The 24,726-nt window shown below is 34.0% G+C and overlaps 1 protein-coding gene across 9 annotated transcripts in view; it reads right to left on the bottom strand.

Moving 5' to 3' along the window:
* LOC111033667 (serine/threonine-protein kinase tricorner) overlaps positions 1–24,726 on the bottom strand; it is a 133,923-nt gene that overhangs the window by 36,745 nt on the left and 72,452 nt on the right. The window lies entirely within an intron of this gene.

Here is a 24,726-nt window from a genome sequence, read left to right as displayed (position 1 = left end):
GGGGGGGGAGCGAGCAAACGGAAAACAAACAAAATATTCAGACCGCGAGTGTTTACGCGCACGTTCGTGATTTATTACCGTTTATACGCGAGTGTGATTTTTGGTTGTTGTTATTAAAAAAACGAAATCGGACGGCACACTACGGGCGACAATATCAAAATAATAATGTGTATAATAAAAACTTGGGCGGGCGTCGGCGGACGAACGTTCTTAAATATATTAAACGCAGACAAACGAAGCAATACGCCTACGCCGTCGTATTTTTTTTAATTTTCTTTTGCCTCATTTCGTTTGCCAGTCCGACTTGGAAATACGATAAACCCTGCAACCGTTCGGGGCCTCCGCCGCAGTGCGCGGAAAACAATACGACGGACTACAATGGTAATATAATATTGTACTTTTGCGACGGCGGCGGTTAATGTCATTAACGATTGTTAAATTTTTTATATACCTCATCCCTTTATATATATATATATATTTGTGCGCGTCGTGTGTGATTAACGAAAACGTTTCGTACACTCGCCGCGGGGTCAATCGAAGATTTGTAGACCTCACGAAATCGACGAAAGACATATATGTATTATATTATTATAACGCACGTCGCACACGCAACCGTTTTAGGACACGACACAACACGACCGAGTGCGTTAACTTCTGTTGGGAGTATCTGTATAGCAGTGACTACCATGCATCATGTTCTTCACGAATACGCACATCATCTTTACACATTATAAATAAATACATTATCTATATAGAGACAGAGAGAGATCCGAACTGTATATTATGGACAATGCTATACGGTGAATCATCATGAATACAATTTTTCTCGGTATCGGTTCAATATGCTATCTACCAGTGTTTTTTTTTTTTTGTTCGGTAAGACATTATATTTTATTATATTATTATGTGCTCCTACATTATACCCATTATTATACAATTATAAATGCATTTAAAGGAAACAATAATAATTACTCGTAGCTGAGTGATCGCTTTTGAAATAAATTTATATATAATAATTCTTTATAATAAATATGACGAAAACGTTATAGAATATAAATAAAACTAAATATTTTTATTGGTTTGCTGGTTTTGGGTATTATACGTCATAATAATTAGCTTCGTAATATAAGCCCCGTTGCTCCGAAAAAATTGTTTATGTTCTGGATTAAGAAATGCCACAGCACTGCTAACCAAAATAATTCAACATCTTTGTTTAATAACGAATTTTTCTTTGTTTCCAAAAAGATTTTATTTTTATTTTGAGTATTCGATTTAAGGATCAAAGTCAAGTAGGTAATATGATACGTATAATATTCACCTATATATAGCGTAAATCTTGATCACACTCCGTTCCGGATAACTGCAATAAAAATAGCACTATCTTTTTTATATCAACTATACCCATAAATATTATACTGTTATACGAATATTTAATATCGAAGTTGTAAAACATTACAAATTATAACGCGAGCCAAAAATTGTTGGTCACCATTATATTCTACGATTACCGGCTGGACAGATAAAATACCGACTAAAAATACATAAACGCTGAAAACTACAGTTAATTAAAACGTCATCCAATGTGTGTGCGATGCAAATGGCATTTAGGGAAGATGGAATAATTTTCAAATTGTCTGCAAACGGTTTAAAGTGAAGTTTGGTCCACAAATTACAATTGATTTCCTAAATCCTAAGTGAAAAACTTAAGTTGGCTTGCAAATCAATTATCTGAGTTCGTTAACTGTGTAATACTTTTTAATTTTTACGAATTCTTCAATTTTTTGTGACTATAATATTCGTGTTCCCCGCCCCATTAATTTACTGTTACATTTGATTAATTTTCTCTCAGATTTAGCAGTAAATTAAGGTGGGCGATGGGCAAACTTAATTATGAAACAATATACATTATGCTGATAAGTCGGACCCACATTAATGTTTTAGTGTTACAAAAACATTTTATACTGTTATTAAGCGTAAAACAGTGGAAGTGGAAAAAAATAAAAAAAATACAAACACGCCATACCGCAGTTACACATTTCACGTGAAAACAGTACAATATAATACTATATAACATAATAGGCGATGTATAATAATATTATTATAGATTGACTATTGATAAAGGAACGAGCGTGAGCGATGGGGACCTAAGATATTAAATATAACGACCGCGCGTAATACAGTATTTTGCGCATATCGTGTTGAACAGTCGCGAACGGACACACACACACCCACCCACACACACACACACACACACACACACACACACACAATTAATGGTTGAACTAAAACACGATACACATTATATCGTATAGGTATTGCGCGGAGCACAGCAAGAAAATATTGAACTGAAATATGTGCACGTCGTGTTTGCGTATAAACTGTGCACATACGCTCATAAATATTGATCTGTTTACGTACGTATCATACTGTATATTATGCACGTGTGAGCGTGTGTGTGTGTGTGTACAATATACGACTGAACGGAATTCGAACAGAACCGATTTAAGAAAACATTTCGTATACATATTATTATTATTATTATTTCACGCGGCGGCACTTGAAGAAAAATACGGTGTGAATAACACGTTATAGTGTTTTTTCGATTATTTTATGCACACGCATTACAAACGGCTACCCATATAATAATACGATAAACCGCCGTCGAAAATTATTATTGTTATCGTTATTATTAGGCGGCGGTGGTGTATAAAAACATTATGATATTATTATGGTTCGATGTTGTATATTATTATGTGTTCAGCGAACGTACCTACCTATTCATTTATTTCGTTTTGACGACGAACAAAATTGTTTCCGATCGATTTATCATTTTCTCGAATTAAGGAACGTTTTTTTTCCCTCTCCGAAAATTACCGCCAAAGAGAATTCAAATTAATCCCGCGCCGGTAATGATCCCGTGTAAATCCTTGGGATTATATTTTCCAAGCAGCCGATCAATTTTTTTTTTTCATTTAGAAAAAAGCCAAGTTAAGATTTTTTTCTTTAGGATCACGGATCAACTTTAACGAGTATTTCGGATAATTTAAAATACCACGCTATTATGCAGGGGTGGGGGGGGGCATAATATTTGAAAACGTAGGTATTAACTCTACATATATACCTACCTAATCATTATTCAAAATAATAAAACGCGGTTATTTATACGATGATGACAGAAAACCGCATTTCCCACGGCTGCGCATACTGAATGAATTGATTACGTTTTGTTATTTAAAGTTCCTATTTTGACAAAGTTATAGGCACAGCAGTACAGCACATTAATCCTAACCGAATTAAGTCGGAGTGGAACTGTAAAATCTATTAAATTAATTGCCTCCGGTTCTCGTAGAATCTTACATAATCCTTTCGGGTAAAATGGAGCACATATATTTGTTTTTATTTTTGTAGCAGGTATATAGTTATATATGTACATTGTACAACTAACTATAATCCCATTCAATTCATCTCACTAGCAACTCACCTATCGTAGGCCGAATGGCGTTTTAAAAATCGTTACCACGAAAAGGTTATTTCTGCTTTAAATATATTTGAATTTAAATTTAAATATGCACTCATCGTGTGTATTGCGAATATTTCTGTGGAGGATCTGTTTTATTCCGAGCCCATCATTATATATTTAATATTACTATATTATAGGTATAGGCAGGGTCCAAAATAATAACGTCCAATTTATTTAACTTTCAGACGTTAACATCAAACGCGGATAATATATAGTAGTTTCATACATCATCATATTACCTAGGTAGGCACCTGACAAAAACGGACCATGTCACTGATACGCAATTAGGTAGCGATGACTCGTTTTACCGATGAATATACCTATATATATATATATATATATATAAGGGTACCTAATAGGTTTTATCGACGGTCGCTGTTGTTTTAGTGGTTTCGTTCACACACGATTTTCATAACTTTCCACGCAGTAAACGAAATTCGAACTCGACGACAGCTCATATATAATGGACAACGGAGGTTCGTGTCGGCAAAATCGACTTTTATATTTCGTGTAATTACGTATGACGCGTCCGTTCATGATATATATTATTATTATTATGAGCGTGACAGTGGCGCCGGACCCTAAACGGCCGACGGGATTTTAAAACGCATCTTCGGTGCCGCCGCTTGTTTTTCTCCAAATGCGAAATATAATAATCGATTGACCACGACGGCACCATAATAGCGAAGTACAAAGAAAATAGGATTTCATTCTTTAAGAGGATCGCCGTCCATTAAATATGAGGGGAAAAAAACGAAGAAAAGGAACGCCTCTCGGAAATTAGGTTCGCTTACAGTGCGTTTTTAGTCGGTATAAGAAGGATTTTTGGAATCACGAAGGTACCGGAGCGCAGTTGTAGGTACGCAGCACACCACAATACATACAATATTAATAATAATATTAATATGATATATAATCATAAAATAACGATTTACACATAATGTAAGAGACGATGCATTAGTAAAAATAAGCACGTGTACACACAAAGATACGTATTTCACTCTTTGTTAGCAGTACGATCATCGTTGGGTAATTTTGTCGAAATTTCGTAAGTACATAAAAGGTTAGAGTAAATCGCCATGTATTTCCTAGGAAATCCAAAGAACGATCCAGCAAATACAATCCGGATACAATAATAATATATATTAGTAAACTTCGACGAATCGTTTCGGATGTATTATAATAGCGGAACCCTATTTTTCTTTTAGCTACGCTTATCTACCTGTAAATATTTTACTGCAGTCAATTTAAATAAATATATGTATCTGTTGGTCTTACTATACATTATATTGTTATTGATTCAAACGAGGAAAAAATACGTAACACAAATGGGGAAAAAACACACACAAAGGGTCGGGTCGATACGATTAATATTATCGTTGTTACATCATATTGATATAATACATAACTCTGCTGATGTATGTTCGCTGTATCTACGTGCATGTGAGCATCGTAATACAAATATTTTTATTGTAATTTATATTTTTCTATTTCCCATCGATTCGTCCGATTACGTAGGGAAATTTAGGATAAACAAAACATTTACAGCGGGGACAGATAATATACTATATTCTATACATCTAACTACATACGCCTGTGAACAGTACAATATGAATCGCACGTAGCTATACGCAACCACTAAACAACTATATAGTATAATTACAGTGACATATACGTAAATATAATGTATGATGATTATTTTGTATGTATCTCTAGCGTGTTTGAAAAAAAAATTGCAGCTTGTACAAAAAATACGACGACATTATGGGTAATTACATTGGCTATAGCATTATTATAATATATATACATAATATATACGTGTGCGATTTCAATGAGTCACCTCAAAACAATAAAATTTGTCAGTATTTTCGAACGGCAGACAATACCCATCGCTATATACTTATATATTATATCAAATTATGTACAATACACATATTATTATAATAATATGCCGGTATAAGCCTAACGCCACAACACAAAATTGTATCATAAACCAATATATGAACGACAGACGAATTTACAATGTATTTAAGCACATGGAAATTAATCGCCTTTGCGCGGCGAGTAATTCCAAAATTGTATAATCGGCGGAGACTGCCGGGAGATCGACTTTTACCATAATGGACACTCATCAAACGAAAAAGACCCGACGGCGAGTACATAATGATATTATACATAGAGCGGCGAATACACTCTGCAGATGTCATTATAAATCGTTATAATTAATATTACAGAGTATATGATACGAGTGTGAGTCCACGCCGCTGCCGCCGACTTGTCTCGACTCGAAGACGACACTTTATACATATTTATAACAAACGCACATGATATTATTACTATTATTATCATTATTATTATTATTGAACGATTCGCCTACGAACAGCTACGTGCGTGGTTTTCGTTGTCCAGATGACGTCCCAGACGGCGAAATATTCGATATAGACGCAGTATTTTATCCACTCTATGATAGTATATATGATATTAATATACGATGGTACCTTTGTGCTTCCTATGATATTGTATCAAACGACGGCAAAAGTGTGTAATCTCGACAGCATTCAAGCGAATGTCCGTCCGACCGGAAACGCTGGGACTGTGTTCTTGGACGTAAAATTAACGAGCACCATTATGAAGAAGATAAAGAAATAAACTTCCGTCGCCCTGTTATTAATACGAGCTCGTAAAACTAGCAAAAGACAATGTATATAATATACAATACATACACATAGGTCGGTATATATATAGGTACATATACACATGTATTACATAATTATTTTTGAACAATTATTTTACAAAGCGTATAAAGTTATATATACGTATGTCCACATTTTCAATCGATTTTTCGTCGTTAATATCAAGACACGTATAATATGCCCCCGTGCGATTCATATTATATAATATTATATCTGACAATTGGCGGTAAACATGACATTCGACTTTTTGAAATTGTCTACTGTAGTGCATCGAGTGCACGCGTTGATCGAATCGAAAATGTTTTAAAGTCGGTAACAGTCGGCCAAAATCAACGACTACCCGTACATAAAACCTCGCCAAAACTATTTTCGGTCGTGACTTTTTGAATTCATGTTTTTGTTAGACACGAAAAAAATCAATTAAAACCGAAAAAAAAACAAATAAATAATTTATGTGAGTATCTACTGTTTAAAAAATAAATCCCGTCGATTTCGAACATTTATAAACTTCAATTTGTGCTAGGTATACCTTATTTATTTATTATTTATATAGCATAATGAATACGTGCATGCAGGGGGACTGCACATATATTATACTAATTTCAATAGATATTTATAAAATAAAGTTCCAAGAACAAAGGTATTATTTTAAGTATTGTTAAGAACTAAACATTTATTTTTTCAACGGTATAAAATTATCAATAAGGAAAACCGACCTTTTTTCATCGCAACGACAATAAATACACGTAATAAAGGTTATATTGCAAAGGTCCGGGGTACCTTGTATTTGCATTTTTTTTTTGTGGTGATTATAGGATATTTTATAGGTAACATAATATACATTTATCTTGTTAGATGGTGAAATTAAATACAATATAAGTACTTAGAAGTTTGACTTAGCATATTTTGGTATATTATTATTGGTATTTATCACATTTTACAAAAACGGCATCATATTCGGAATTTCCCAGAGTTCACAGTTTTTACAACTATAATTTTAACTGTACGTACCTATATCATAAAGAATATTTTTTCGGTAATTTTAACTGCATATTTCGATCCTATTAGTGCGTAATAAGACTAAAGTTTCACCAGAACTGGGGTTATTGTATTATCTCTCGATCTTAGCTCATTCAAAAATCGAGAAGATTATAATTATAAATCATTGGAAAATAATTTAACAATAGGCGCGGGAGATTGAGTGGGCTGTACGACGAAAATATATTGGTCAGAAAATATTCCTTAAGTCACTTTACAATTTGAGGTTCATTTTTAGGAAGCAAACAACTGTATTGATATATTTCAGTTTAAATATTAAATGTTTTCGTAAATATTAATAACAAGTTATAAAGCTGTTTGGCGTTTATAAATTTAGGTTAGGTATATTAGGCTATAGGTTATCAATAACTTACCGGAGTCAACATTTTTGGGGAACTAGTTTTGACAATTTTTCTAATTCGAAATAAATAAATAACATATCTCAGTATTTGAACGTACTGAAATAATAGGATGGATGCGATCAATGAATGCGTATAGATACCTATTTAACTTGTCGAACAATACATTTTTCATTCACCTAACATATTAATTAATTACCTATTACGTAATCATCCAGACGTCCAAAAACAGATAAATTATAGTTAGTAACTATATCGTATTTTCACTGTGCATAGAATAAATAGCCACGAAAAACAAAACATTCTAAAGAAGAAATCGATCGAGGACTTAAGTTCAAGGCTATCCGCGCAATGGTAATAAACTATTTCGTTATATTTAACTCTTTATACATTACCAAACCTGCACCTATATAGCTTTCGGAATTGTTTTCATGCATCCTTATATGATATATTTTTGTTAATACAAAAACTATAATTTATCATCAAGAAAAAACATATACAATTTGACATGTTTGTCTCTTTCCAAATTGCCATTGTTCTGCGGATGTACTTAATATACAATCGTCCAAAAGTTTGCAACGTATATTTTATTTCAGCAAAAATTATTACTGGCAACTTGGCGAATTCTGCTTTCATTAAATTGTATTTAAAACATAAACACCCACAGACTACAGCAATTTATGCTTACACTATTTACTATTCCATTATAACCGAAAGAAATAATTTTCGAATAACGATCGAGCAATATATACGACATACGTATATTATATAAACGTTCATTATGTTTTAATAGCTGGTGGATATGATTCGTTAACTAAGGGCATAAAAAAAAGGTTAAAAACCATTATAGCTCCAGTACAGATAATAACCTATTCCAACATAGTCCAATAACATTTTTAAAATTATAAATCGCTTATAACATATACTGAGAAACACGCTTTAGAAACCATTTGTATAGATTTCAATATTCAAAAACATAAAATCGGTACGGTATTATACATCGATTAAAACGTACGTTACTTTCCGCATCAATAGTTTATTGAGGTATAATTTATGTTTACTATACGTCGTAATATAATAATAATAATACAACTTCACTGAAATGCCCAAAATCCGTTCCATTTTATCCAACAGGGATTACTATAGTAAAACGTTTACGAATAAAATAAATACATATATATATATATATATATATATATATACACATAGGTAATACAATTATTTAGGCACATCTCACGATATATACATAATAGGTACACACACATTTTATCGTGAGTACCTACGCGTATACAATTGTTTTACATAATATAATACATAACAAATTCCTCAATATATACCTATGCGATATTGCGATGTATATATTTATAATTCTACACACACACAAACATACATATTATAATAATAACACAAAATCGAAATCAATCGATTTGTAAGCGGCGCGAGTGGAGTTTAAAATCGTTATTTTTTTTATTATTACATGTACGCAGGATATTATTACCTAAATATGTTGCACATACGCGCACATACATCCGTGTACAAACATATTAATTAAAAATGTATCCGTGTCAAACGATTTACATATTATTAATTATTATAACACACACACACACACACACACACACACACACACACACACACACACACACACACATAGGTATAATTTATATATGTGTGTGTGTGTATGTAGGCGCGAACTCTAGAACTGTAGACGATGAAAACAAGGTGTAAAAGAGCGGATATGCGATTTCCAATTGAAAAACTGGTCGTTTTTCCTGCACTAAATGTATACACATATTATTGTTACATTGTGTGCGTACACTTAATAATATGCAGTAAGCAACGACGACGACTCGACGTCTACACAATACGTTTTATATTCAAGACAATTACGCATATCCTGTTTTAGTCGAGCAAAACAAACGCCGCACGCACTGTTATTATTATACTTAGATACTGTTACTGTACGACACACAAACCGTGTGTATACATATATACGTATATATACTGCGTCGTGCGATTTAATAACTCCATTAAGCGAGCGAGTTTCATTACCACAGCCTACTCTGTACGGTATATGACGCGGCTTTTTTTTTTGTTATACAACTGCAAAATATTATTATTTTATTATATAATATTATGATGGTGTGCACTGTGGGATGAAGCGCATGGTTTCAGAGAATATCGTATAATGCGTTTAAAAGTGCTCCTCTCGTCCACAAAAAAAAAAATAATAATAATAAAATAAGAATTTTCATTAATTATTAAAAATCAGCATCGTAAAAATGTTTTCGTGCCCCCTCCGTGCACAGATTCCGGATCCGCCCTTGTACATCGGGTATGAATTTCAGGTGTATATATATATATATATATGTATATTCGTTCGACGAGCAGAACCAGGTTATGGGTAAGCTTTATCGCCTATAATACATAATATAATCCGAGGTGCTGCTCGAGCGTGACCCATACCCTCATCGTGCGTATATATGATTATGCGATGGTTCGCCTTTCTAGAGGTTGTTTCGGGAATATTATACCACGAACAAATTGTTTAGAACGACCTATATAAATAATAAAGAAATGAATGCGAGCTGTATATCTATTATTTTTGTGATTGAACTACACACATAATATAAGACGCCGAAGCGTGTTATATAGCGGCTTGGGAACCATATATTACTATAGTTAGATTTATAATATTCGCCTCGGTCAGTCATCATTTCGATCGCATCGTCGCGTAAAACTGTGCAAAGCCTCAATTGTATTTTGTATGGGTATTATGTCCAATCCAATTTCCAACAGTCCGATTCTTTAATAATAAAAAAAAACAAGGACTCATAAAATACAAGACTAAGTTATCGCATTCAACGTTTAGCCAGTCGATAAATACGCGTACGTAAGTACTTATACGTGCGCGTCGGTCGCGGTCGAATGGTAAAAAAAAAATAAAAATGTTCGAGCAAGGGCGAAAAAAGGTCGCGCACGAACATCCGCGGTAGCAATAGGTAACTATATATAGAATAACAAATTAATTGAGCTATTAATCGATTTCGAACCGGTCTCGCCACGGTGGCCGGCTGAGATTTGCGCGGTTTGTGTCGTTTTTGAGAATCATTTTTACTAATATTTATTTGGTACAGAAAATAATGAATACAAAAGACTGCAATTGTTATTGTAAACATTAAAACAAATCTACTAGATGAAATACGATGTTTAAAACATTTGCTAAAAAAAGTTTGATTAAACAAAATATAATTATAGCTATATATACATTTACATGTTATATTATAGGGCCCCATCACACATAAAAAAAATATCTGGGTGTATAATAAATGATAATAATTTAAAAAAATGTCTATAAACGTCCCACGAGAATCAGTTATTACAAAAACAATGGTCGTCGGAAATCGTTTTTAGTATTTTGTGTACACAATATAGGTACCTATATATCACGTGCAACAGAGTTTAAAAAAAAATATCTATATATGTTTTGAATATATTATTTTAAAGCTTTTTACGCGCGTTGCAGTATGCTGTTAAAATTGTTAAATGTTTTACACAGGCCACACTGATAAGCAACATACGTAAATACTTGTGCACATATATATATAAATATAGGAGTAGGTACATGTATAATTGTACGGCGTATTACGTATATATTATCATGTACTCGCGCTTTTTATACTATTTTTTATATATATACTTCCTTAGTCCTTATATTATTCGCGCTCAAAACACGACATTCCGCCGAGACGATGACATTGACGTTTTTATTACGTCATATTATAATAACGCGACAAAACCGTCAGATATACATAAATATAAACTGAACGTAAATCGATTGAAAGAATTTTTTTTCTCTCACGCCGAAAATGCGCAAACACCATCGTATATGTAATATTATTATACACTTTTAAGGTGCAAAGAGTGGCCTGCAATATATTTCCACGGCGACACGACGAGGACACTTCCCGTTCATATATATTTTATAACGTGTACGTAATGTGTAGGTACGACGACGACGACGATAATAATAACGCAATAATAAGTCAACATTATGCGGATATATATAATATAAATATATATATATATAGAATAGGTACCTACCCGGTTAGCAGCGTACGGGCAATACAGATAACCCAATAACCAGGTGTTTGTTCGCGTGTTCGGTGAAAAAAAAGTTGGCGAGCTCTGTTATGCGTATATATAACTGCACACCCACACGTGCAAGCGAAGGAGGAAATCAATAGGGACTAACCGCGGCGATCGAGAGAAGTAAGTACAAATGAAAATAAATTCAAAACATATATCTATACGAATATACCTAATAAAAATAATAATAATATTATAATATAGAACTGATAACAAAGCGTGTGCGTGCAAGGACGTCATGGAGAGATATACATAATATAATATATATCATAATTTATAATACTGTATATATGATCATTTTTACCGAAGTTGCTGCAGGCGTTGCTATGGGTATACATAAAATATCATCGGCCTACGATGATCTCTGACCCGACGAACGGGCACCTGCGATGCGAGTTTTCGACTTTTTTTTTATTCCTTCGTATTATATTTTACGCAACGCGTCCACGTCAGATTGGTCTGAAACGGTTTTTTATTCGTTCCGAACGTTTTACTATTATATCACAGTCGAAATAAAACAAAAGCGATTGATCGGCAAACGACCGTTTGCCCAAGATCGAGAACCCGTTATCGGGTGAGATATTATAATAGACTAAATGATAAAGATGATATTTTAGTGAGTGTGTGTATGTGTGTGTGTGGTGTTCGATATGATTGGTGATTAAACATTGTTATTATAGATTTTATATTATAAGCGCAACGGGGATCCAGCTGCCATTGTTTCCAAGAGTAACGGTTCAAAACGTTTCGTGTTAGGGACTATAATGTAGTATTATTTATTGCCATACTAATGCGAGCACGTGAAACGTATATTTTTTGACAGATAAAGAGAAAAATTATATAATATTATAGTTAAAGAAAAACATCGAATCACGAATAAAAAAAATACCCACACTGCAGCCACATAAATTACAGGTAAAATGTACAGTTGGGTACCTATAAGTGCAACCGATTCCGCACGATTTAACTTTTTGTGTAGAAATCCAATTCCACGTATTTCCCGCTTATAAACACGATGACATGTCATTTCCCCCTAAATTAACACGATTCAACGAGAGAATCACTGCAACGTTTTCGATTGTCAATTGGAAGGTAATTCAACTATATATTGATGGATGCATTATCATTATGAATGCGCTCACAAATCACAGTAATTAATTATAATATAGTTTAACAAATAATAATAATACAAATAAAAAAACATATTAGGTATGTTCTCAATAAATTAGGCCCTCAACACCTGCGTTTTCAACGAAAAAATCGAGCAAAATAATAAAATGAATTCCGTTGATATTTGATAACTATATATAGTTCGAAAATAATAACTATATACACAGTACACACCGCCGCACTACCGACCAGTTGTGTGCCGATCGAATTCAGATGTATGTACATTGTACATAATATCATTGCAGATTGAACACCAATATGATATGCTATTAAAGAAACTACGAGATCGCGCATACCTGTTCAAAGTTTAATTACAAGCAGATGAAATTGTAATCGGAATCATGCATGTAGACGTCGTCACATATTCACGTGGAGTCGTGTATGCGATAACTATCATATGCAGAATCCCGAGTTACTAGTTTAATTAATTTTTAACAAAATTATTCTTCGAGGATTCAATATTTCAACAGTCATTCACTCAGCGTTTTCCTATAATATAGGCGCGCAAATTCGAATATCACAGTCCACCCCTTCGGCGGATTTCACAGTTGACCCTTTTCACTGGAGTTGCGTATATGTTTGCAAACAAATATAATGCATGTATATATAGGTGTGCGTCTCGTTATACGCAGGTACATATTCAAAAACACACAGTCTGCAATATTATTATATAAGAACGAAATAAAAATTCAAAACAATAAAACCAAGTTCGGTCAACTGAAATGATTTAGTTTTTGTTTATAATTTCGCGAACGAGCAATTATGCGCGCATAAAACACAACGAGAACCCTTAAAAGCAATCCCTTTCACAAAAAACAAATAAAATAACAAGATCCACTAAATGTACGTGTGCACGCAGGCACACGTCGGCGTTTTCGTTACATTCAAAGTATACAATATATATAGTTATATAATAATACGCAAATTGTTTATTTGCGAGGTACGATATATTATTATAAAGATGAGAAACAAATTTATCGCAATTGACACCGTCAATGAATTGTTTCCGTGTGTCGTTCATTAGTTTAGATCAGTTGAGTGTATACAGAATAGGTATAGATGCAATGTATTTAACCCAACACAAAAGGCAGGTCCCAATTAGACGGATGTCGAATCGTAGGCCCCATACTGCCTTATATAGTGATAATAATATATTATAAATTACATGTCTATTTCCAAATCGGATAATTAAATAAGCTCTTATAGCTCTAGAAATAGCTATTTTTTCAATAGCTCAGCAAGTGGTTTGTGGGTGCTTTTTATGTCATTTTATCATTGAAATTATATCCGATACCTAATATACTACCAAAGGTGTGTGCGATAAAATAGTTTATTTCCTTTACAAACAAATATTAAAAAAAAGTAAGTGTTATTCTTAAGCTGCGCAAGTTTTTAATTTAAGCCAAAATAACTACCTATATGAATATAATTCAAATATCTATGTGACTTTCAAGTTGTTCCAATAGTAAACGGCTCATATGAAATGGTGATTAGTGATTACTATTGAATATTACATTTTCATTTTAATAGCCGAATCCGTGTTAAAACGAATAAAAACTTTTATTAATCATATAGAATTAAGAAAAGGCTTAAGAAAACTATATTATATAGATAATACATAAACACAGTAATATATCGTTCATGATATTTTGTTTATAGGAGTAATAGTAGGTAAATGAACCACATTTTGTTAGGTTAACGACCTAAATGCGAAAAGAAAAATCAAGAAACCTTGAATTTTATATTACATAATTTATAATGTAGCTAATTAAATAATTGATGTTAATTTGTTTCGACCTATAAATATATGCAAACCATCACATGGTTTTAAAGTTTGCATAATTGATAATAAATGCTGAGATATCAATAAATTCACATTTGAAAATTAAGATTTAACAGATTAATAACTTATTAAAATGAATGCCCAATTATTTAATCAGCGACTTTTTCATCCTTCTCGTTGCTAACTCATCAGTAACTGTATACTGCCCATTTTGTGTAGAAAACGACAGAATTGATAACAATGATTTGGCATTGCAAAACATTGTTTTTAATTTATCTGTAACCGTCGAATGTTGATATTAATATTATAATAATATATTATATTGTCGACATAGCTGCAAAATAAAATATGTGCAAGCGATCACATTTCTAGGAGGACGAGGGAAGTCACGTGTTACATACGGGTCATATGCGCAGCATACAAAGAGGAAAATTAAAAAAACAACAATAGCCGTCACATTGTTCATACTCGCGAATTACCCTCTATATCTGAGAACATCTCGAAGATAGTTACGGAAGACAAATGTATATAATTGTCATCTACACAATGAAAAAATTCGATCGGACACGTACTTGAATGGGAAAAAACTACGACTGAGCAAAATAGATACGGATGAAAATCGATTTTCCATCGCAGTGGTATCCTAATTGCTCGTGTACCTATTATTTTTATTAGCCAAATTCGACGACTTTCAAACCACTATACTGTTGCAGAGCAGACTTGGGAATTGAGAAAAACGATTCGCACGAACGGTTTTGAGGTGACAAATTATGTGCATACCTTCGCGTTTTATTCGAAAACTTATTGCACCACGACCCCGTCCACTATACGTATACAGTAGCCGTTATGACAAAAACTATCCAAGTATAAAAGTAATTAAAAATTGAAAATTATTTCCCGTGAAATAATTAAATTTATTTATAAGTTTATAACATAACGTCAATCTCTAGATCGTAATTAAAAACCTAATGAAAAATATTAAATGATTAAGCACATGGATTTATTAAAAAAATCGTAATTATAAATTTACAAATATTGGGAGGAAAAATGTACCTATTTAAAAGTTTATAATTTATAGACCATAAATAATGTGGAAACCATCATCTTGTTTTATATAGTTATTAATTAATGACAATTATAAGAGAATTATGAAGCGATGTGTTGAAAATATCGAAATAAATAAAATCTATTTTATAATTTGCTTAACTAGTAAGTAATAGGTATTATCATTGAGTATATATTGTATGCTATTATATACTCAATGGTATTATGTATTTATATGTGCACATACTACACATTAAATGTAAATATATATAACAGATAATAAGTTAATAGTTGTTAGTTTTAATGATAAACACGTAGTATTTATTATAATATTAAATGATAGCTTTAAAATGTCAGAAATTGTGTAATCTACCATATTTTTAATGGATTTTTAAAATTGTAATCAGCGGTCAGTAAATTATAAAATATCTATATACTTAGTACTATACAAATCAAAAATAAGTTCAAACATATTTAATATTTATAATAAATAGACTGGATCGAAATTGACAGTTTTACATTTGTAAAGATTTTATCTCACCAAAGAACATTATAAAAAACCAAATTTAAAAACAATAATTTCCTAGGCATTTCACAACGATCTCTAAAATTCTCCTTTATAAAAACAATTAATTATCCATTGGGTACCTAAGCATTCTGAAAAAAATCTACTACAAAAACAATTTAATATTCAGTATATATGAGAGTAAAAACATGAGAACATTAAAAAAAAGAAAAATGCATGTGATCAGGTAGGTATTGATTATTGACAACATGGCTTTTTTTATTTTGGTAATATAGTTCCTTGTCCTTTAGCCTTAAAACCGCTTGCAAATCATTTACAACTAATATATTATATGTTTGAACTATCTAAGAGATTAAAGTAATAATAATTATTTAACAGATCTATAATTGATATCCAATGACGTAGTTGTGGTGACGAGAGGAGGTGGGTGGGTTATAACTTATAGGTGTCTTTCGAGGTCCATAATTTTATTCGTATTGGATCCGACCGAAATAATTAATATTGTTATATCATCTTATCACCATTAAATAACGTTTTAACTACGCGTGTTTACACATTGTGAAGCTCTCGGCTTCCATATCGCAACCATGGCCCGGTGGTGAACAACATCGGTCTGCATAAAATATTCGTTGCTTAATTATTGAAAAACCTAAGACGGCGCCACCGTAGGCATCCCGTTCTCTTATTATTTTAAACAACATACAAGGCACAAGGCACATATCAGTATAATATAGTTAGTTGTTCATGTCAGAACGACTATTTTATAGTCGTGTTTTAACGATGCACGTAGGTATAAATGGTATAATACCATACGGTATTCAAGCAAAGTGGAAAAATAGATTCCTCGACAAAAAAACTAAGTATTTATTTTTTATTTTTTTTTTGTTCAAATTCAACACATCACTCTTGAATAATTCTCTGAGCAGCAAAAAGATACGGTTATAGGATTTCTAAAACAATAATATGGCTGTCAATTTTTGCTGAACAGCCGAATTACGTACAGTATCTATTCGTAATTCTAGGTGATAATAATAATAACCATTGTTGTACCTACAATATACCTACATCGAGTTTATTGTATAATTTGGTCGACTTCAATCGACTTGCATTCAAAAGCAGTTTATACATTAAACTTTTAGGTATATAGGTACGAAGCGGATATGTTTCTAAGATTGTGTTGTTACAAGCGTTGCTCGTAGTTACACGAAGCCAATACATCCATTTCGAAATGTAGGACTTTGCAGCGCTTTTAAGATATTGTCTACACCTACTGCTGTTGTTTGTTGTTATACTATAATATAGGTAGATAGTACCTAAGTTCAACATTAAATATGTAAATGGGCCAAAACCTGAAATGTGTATAATACACCCTATACTCGAAACGGATAATATTCAGTGTATACTACATATACCTACTATGATAAAAACATAAAACCCGAGAAAAAAAAGTATGTGGACTAATGATAAATAATAATAATACATTTGCACAGTAAACTTCACTGCTCCGTGATTGTGGGGCAAAAGAATGGTCGTTAGAATACTTTTTTCTCTCTTTCGGTCGGTCTCTATCTCGGAGAATTCCGCGTGTGTTACGCGTTTGAGTAACGCAAACAAAAGTGTAATATTATTTATAAACAATAATAATACGGTGCACAGTACGAGCAGCCTGCAACGAGAACATTCGCATAGAAACATTTGCTTGTTCCGGAGAACGGCTCAATCGTAAAATTCGAGTTTTTATTTGTCAAAAGGCGTATTTACATTTTTGAACAGGTCCTACAGCAGCCACAAGGCAATTATAATAATACGTATATATTATGAACACTGTTTTATCGAATTCCGAATAATATAGTATGGGTAGGTAGGTACGCATGATTCGCACGATTGCGGTGAATAATAATATTTTGTCGAGAACAATTCGAGCGCAGCGCGACATATTAAAATTTACAACAACATGTGTACCTAGAACCATGATAGGCGGCTTTATTTGCAGGTAGGGGGGTAGCATGGGGGTGCAATACCTCCCGAGAACATTCAAGGGGGGCATACAATACTTTTACCCCTCCCAACACGCCTGCAGAAAACAGAGTGCGAGGTGGCAAAAGAAAAATTAATGGTTCGTGAGTGTACCTTATATAAATATTAAATATATTATACTATTCCGATGCAATTTTGTTTCAATCGATGTCAGTGTTTTGAATTCGCGTATACTTTCTATTTTTAAAATATATTTTAAGTCTACACCCCATATAGGTTCTTGCCGAGTGGTGCCGACTATACCTAGAACACGGAACGAGTACACGTCATAATCTGTCAATGTCACGGCACACAGGTACATATACGTTTGAACGTTTGATTAGCATAATATTATATGCAGTGTACGCATTTATACACACACACACACACACACATATAATAAATTCGACAAACACGTCCGTTTGAAACCGATAAAAAAACGGTATTAAAGTACATAGCGCATCGATCATAAAATAATAGTATAGGTAATATCGCAATGATTATATATTATATTATAATAATATGGTATATTGCGTTCGCACAGAAACGCGACCAAACGCACACACACGTGGGCACACGCATTGAATAATATATTGTATAGAATTAGAGAATTTGGAGTACACGTACGTATAATATAATATTAGGTACGTACCGTACGGTAGGTAGTATCGTGGAGAATCGGCCAACAACGGTTGATGATGTGGTGGGGGGGGGGGGGGGGGGGACTCGTACGAGTTTCCATTTTCCCATCACAAAACGGTAATCGGTATGCACAACAATAATAATACATTATGTGCCATTTGAATTCACACTGTCCGTGTCTGCATATACCTACTGCGACATTCGTTGCAGTTCGTCAGAGATTAATGTACCTATATATTTTTGATCGCGATTAGGGTTTGAAATGTTTTTAAAGAAAATCGCCATTCAGAGGTGGTATGGCTTTCGTCGCCCGCGGCACACCGATCGAATTTTAATTATCATTAGTATAGTGTGTAATGTCATGCCGATATCGTCCTCTGCAGTGATGGCTACAACTGTATAGTACTATTATAATATATATTGTATTATTATTATTATAGAAGGGTGAACCCTTACATAATACACAATATACATAGTGAAACCGGTTTCGTACCGTTGTCTTCGCACAGAAACAATGGGAAAATATTCAAATATTATATCTGGCTTCAGGTATTGGGTACGGGTAGTAGTAGTAGTAGTGGTACTATTAAGACAGTCCGTTGCGATAAAAACAATTAAAACGACACGTGTGTGTGTGTTGTAGTGAGTGTGAGTGGGTATACCTAACACTAGGAACTAGATTTGAAATTTGAATACCAAATTTTGAGCGGCTGGTGGTATCGATTGGAACGAACAGAAAAAAAACCCATCCCGCTGGTTTCGAGATCGGTGGCGTCGGTCGATCAGATTGTAACAAACCAGCATCGTCCACTGTAACAATATAAGCGCTCGCACAGCATACACACGATGATAACTTATTAATATTATTAAGAAAATATAGCAAACAACAATAATATATACGTCATCGTGTGTGTGCGTGTGTGTGTAAACACGCGGTGTGATTGATCGATATTGGAAAAGAAAAAAAAACGTGCTTATCGACGATAACGTATTTTCGAAACGGTCGAAAGGTACCTACACGAAGAATAAGAAAAAAACAGTACTCACGTGTTATAATAATATATATATTATAAATTGTTGCAGTACGAAATCGGCCGTAACTGGACGGTGGTAACGTGACGATACGTGTTTCGACGATCCCTCCGACCACGAACTTGGTTAAGCACAAAAGACGCGGCGCCCTAGTGCGGACCGCGACGGCGACGACGACGACCGTGAAACGCGCGACCAAAATCGCTCCGGCGACGAGTACTACTAAAGAGTAAAGGGCCGGTTAGACGCACGGAAATTATACGCGCCGCCGATCCACCGTCCCCCCACCGCACCGCCACCCGTAAACACCGCCACCGCCGCCGCGCCGTACCCGCCGCTCGGAACGCCACCGCGTACACAACACAATCGGTGGGGTACACAACACGCTTCGGTTGGCGGGCGGGGGGCGCGGGGAGTCGAACGATGGCCGTGCGGTGGGGTCGCGGGCGAGTGGCGAGGGCAACGTCTGGATGTTCAAAATGCAGCGGCGGCGGCGGCTGAATCGACCACGTGCATACAACCGATCAGCTGTTCTCTCTCCCCTCTCTCTCACCCTCGCTCAAACACACACACTCACTCACTCACTCTCTCAATCTCTCTCTTTCTCTCTCTCGGTGGTATTGTGTATGTGCGTTTGTTGTTCGGCGTGACCGGGCGCCGTGTGCGTGTGTGCGTAGTATTTACGTGTGCGTGTGCGTGTGTGCGAGGATTTAAACTGGCACGTCCACTGACCTAGTGCGATCCGCGTGCAGTGCGTTTGTGCAGTGTAGTTCCCGTCGCATTCGGGCACCAGTGTTCTTTCGATTTGTGTGTATTAATATATTAATATTATAATACGATGTACACAGAACGCTGGCCCGCTGGAGCAGCAACGACTCGGCCACATGGACACGGCTGCTCGAGCGGGGCCATTTTGCGAGACGAAGCGAAATATATTTTTCAGATCGTCGTTTCGGTGTACACGGACGAGATGAACTAACGGAACAAAAGTTTTCCAACAAAAATTATAAAAAAAAAAAAACAGAAACGACGATTTATGTAACTTATTTATCTTTCCGGAGAACTGACGGTGTTTGACTGACTTGTTTGAATCCATAATCAGTAATCAACCTATTTTATTAATGCTCAATTCTGCATCTATTCAAATTCTGGTTTACGAAATTCCAAAACCTAGAGAACATTGTCCAATAATAATTATTTTAAAATAATATTAAAAACCTAACCAGGGACTAATATTTAATACGGTTTTACTTTCAGGATTTTACAAACCTACTTGAAGTCTTGAACCGTTGGTACAAATATACATTTTATATAACGGTCGTAGAGAAAATTCTGTAAATATTATGCACATTACATGGTAGATTGACGGATGTGCGAGTCTTATTACACCTTGACACGGTGCTTTCGGCTTGTAATCCTCGTGAAACTGCCGACGCTTTTCTTCGGGCCGGAAGTAATGAGACTCGCAAATATACGTACACAAGATCCGTTTCACCGGTATATCGTCGCACTATGAAACGCTTTGCACGTTCGCAGACGTTGATGCTACTAGAAGTATATTTAGATCGAGAACAGAGCGAACGCGGAAAAGAACAACTTCAAAGTCAGACCAACGGAAAATAGCATGGTAATAGGCCAGATTTCCAATGAGTATTCTTTTTACTGTGCCGTGTACTTCAAAGGTAAAAAATTTCGGTGTAACACGTTACCTATACAAGTTGAACGATATAATAATATTTAACTCAATCCAAACCGCGGTATGGAAAACTGCGCATTTTCCGGCACGCACACAAGTAACACGTAAGCCACATTGACCTTGCGGTAGATATATATTATCTATTCGGCGACCATGGTCCACATATACTTTAGTGGTTAGCAAATAACCGTAGTCGGTCAGTCAGCTTTTTAGGATCTTATCCGACCTTTACCTCTGCGTTCGCCGAGTGCTCTGTTCGATTCTCAATCAAATACCCTAAAGGCGGGTTTCCACTTTATACACTTTCACTTATATCCTTTGTTGTGATTGGTTGGTTAGGTTAGGCTACCACACGATTAACTCCGTTGCTGTGTTGTTGGACACAGCAGAACATTTTTCGTGTCAACTTTTCGTTTCGTCGTCCGAAAAAACACGTTGCTCCTTTCTCTACGATCACGAGCCAAGGTCGGCATCACCTCTCAAATATATTATTATTTATAATTGATAATATACCATAATAATCCTATAATAAAAGGTACCTTTAAACTTTAAACCTCTAGTTGTAGGGATAATCAGTTCATAAGCTCTAAGGCAATAATAAGTTCTTTAGAACTATAAATTATGAGCTTTACAATTTTACATAATACTAAATATTATAGATAATAGAGTGACTAAAGGTCAAACGTTTATAATACATCTAAAACTCAATGTACATATTATTATTATTATGATAATATTTATTTTGTTTCCATTTCGACGCGGCTCAAAAATCGATATCTTAACGTCTCCGTGGACGTTTCGTGGAAATCGCGACACTGTCTTCCATAACCTCGATTTGCTATATCAAACTGTTGAAAAGTGACATATATCACGCTCCATCTCTCTCTCTCTCTCTCTCTCACACACACACACACACAAACACACACACTCCCTCAGTATTGGGACTCACAGAATGACAGAAAATGAAAAAAAAAACTAAAAAACAATCTTCAGATTCCTAGGCACAACTAGGGGGAGAGGTTAGTCCTTCAGTTTTATCTGTAGAAACCAGTAGTTTTAGTTTAAAATATCAATATTATAATAAGGTCTGTGCTGCTGATACAATTCTAGCCCTCCCACCCTCCGAAAAAATTTCCCAAGTTACGCCTATGTCAAGATTACACGATGATACTACACGCATGACAGCGGAGTGTGGTCCTCGGATTATTCGGTTTAAAACGTCGGCCGAGGATTTTTAGTGCGACGAGTATAATGTATAACCTTTCGAACACAACGAAAACGCTATCGCTTAAGCGGATAAGTAAATAATATAGGAATATTACAGTGCTTAAAAATAAGATCACATTTCAGCGGGGCAAAAAGTTTGAACACAGATAGGCATCATAGCCCATAGGCACAATATAACATTGCAACGACGTGAACCACGTATACGCTTGCATAATATTATAATACACGTCATGGTCGTCGGTACTATAGTACTAATTATTAATAAATAACACAATGCACAACCGGATGTACTTTCTGCCGTCCGAAATGTTCGAATGGCAATCGTTAATTTCGTATACACACACGGTATCGTTCTACGATATCATTTATATGTCATTAGTCATAAGTTCATGTAAATGCACCTACCTACTACCTATGCGATAATAATATGTCCCTCTGGCCTCTGCTGTCGAGGTCAGCATATCTATTTATTGAAGCAATTTCACGCGGGCGTAGTGCCATACACGAATATCAGCTCGCTTATAAACTATTATAGATATTGGGTGTTATTAAAAAGTATAATTAGTAATTACCTAATTGTCGAGATTCTAAATTTGACTCTATGACAGAAATAAACATTAATTTTATAGAGCAATTGATTTTCGCGCCCATTAAAATCGAACAGCAATTTATTTTAAAGCTCGAACGAAAAATCTGAAATCTACTGCCAAAACAATTCATCCAAAGATTGACGGACTTATCATAAATTGTTAAAAAATATGAATTTGTTATAACTAATGATGTGTATTATTGGGTGTCTTGTCAGCTGCCATTCACTTTTTTTCTGACCGTTCTATACTTTTTTTCTTATACATATCTTCCAGCAATTCATCAACATCGACATAAAAATTATTCTCGTTTTCCCAACGTCGTATGCTCCTCATAATTAATTAAATTATTAACGCTGGCTACTCAACTTAACCAACTCTTTCTTACTGTAACTTATTAGGTAACCGTCATTTGTCGACCTACGTCCTACAGTAATCTTTAACAGAAAAATAATTGTGTAATAATAATAAAAGAAATGGACAAATTATTTTCAATGATACTTTAAGGTTGTTAATATAATATAAAATATTTATGGATATGACTTTTCAAAGTGGTGAAAAATTCTAATCAGAAATAACATACAGTATAATGTGTTTCGAAATTGCAATTGAAAATCGTAGAACAAAAGCAATACTAAATTAAAGAAATAAAATAAACGTAATTAAAATAATTAAAATTAAACGTCCAAATTTAAATTAATAAATTTGTACTTTTCAATGAAAAATTTCTCACTTTTATAATAATCATTAATCACCGATATCAAAAATGTGTTACGTGCGTTTGCTAATTGTTAATATAGATTATTCATATTTGTATATGACATTTACGTTCACTAACCTCAATAAAGAAAGAAAAATGTATTCGAAACCAAACAAAAGTAAATCTGAAATTATAATGTTCATAACCGCAGTCCACAAGTACATAATAATGTATAAATCCTATGACAGGTTTGCAATATAATAAAGTAGGTATATTATTATTTTATTTCGGTTATTATTTATAAAATGTAATGAGTCGAATGATTTGGTATTATATTTCCTAGCCTAGCCATGTACCTACCATTTATTTTATTTTTTAAAAACAATGAAGCAACAAAAACTTTTCATTCTAATGTAGAATGATCTTAGGTTTTAATCAAGTTATTATGAAGGTACTCTTTTCTCATAAAAACTTATTTTTATTAGAAAAGTGGACCTAAAAGATTTCTGAAGTTTTATAGTAATATACTTTTTTTCTATTAAAT

Source organism: Myzus persicae, unplaced genomic scaffold (assembly GCF_001856785.1).
Source record: "Myzus persicae strain clone G006 unplaced genomic scaffold, MPER_G0061.0, whole genome shotgun sequence".
Classification (NCBI taxonomy): domain Eukaryota; kingdom Metazoa; phylum Arthropoda; class Insecta; order Hemiptera; family Aphididae; genus Myzus; species Myzus persicae.
Note: the sequence above shows the minus strand (reverse complement) of the source record. Positions and strands in the feature narration are given on the sequence as shown.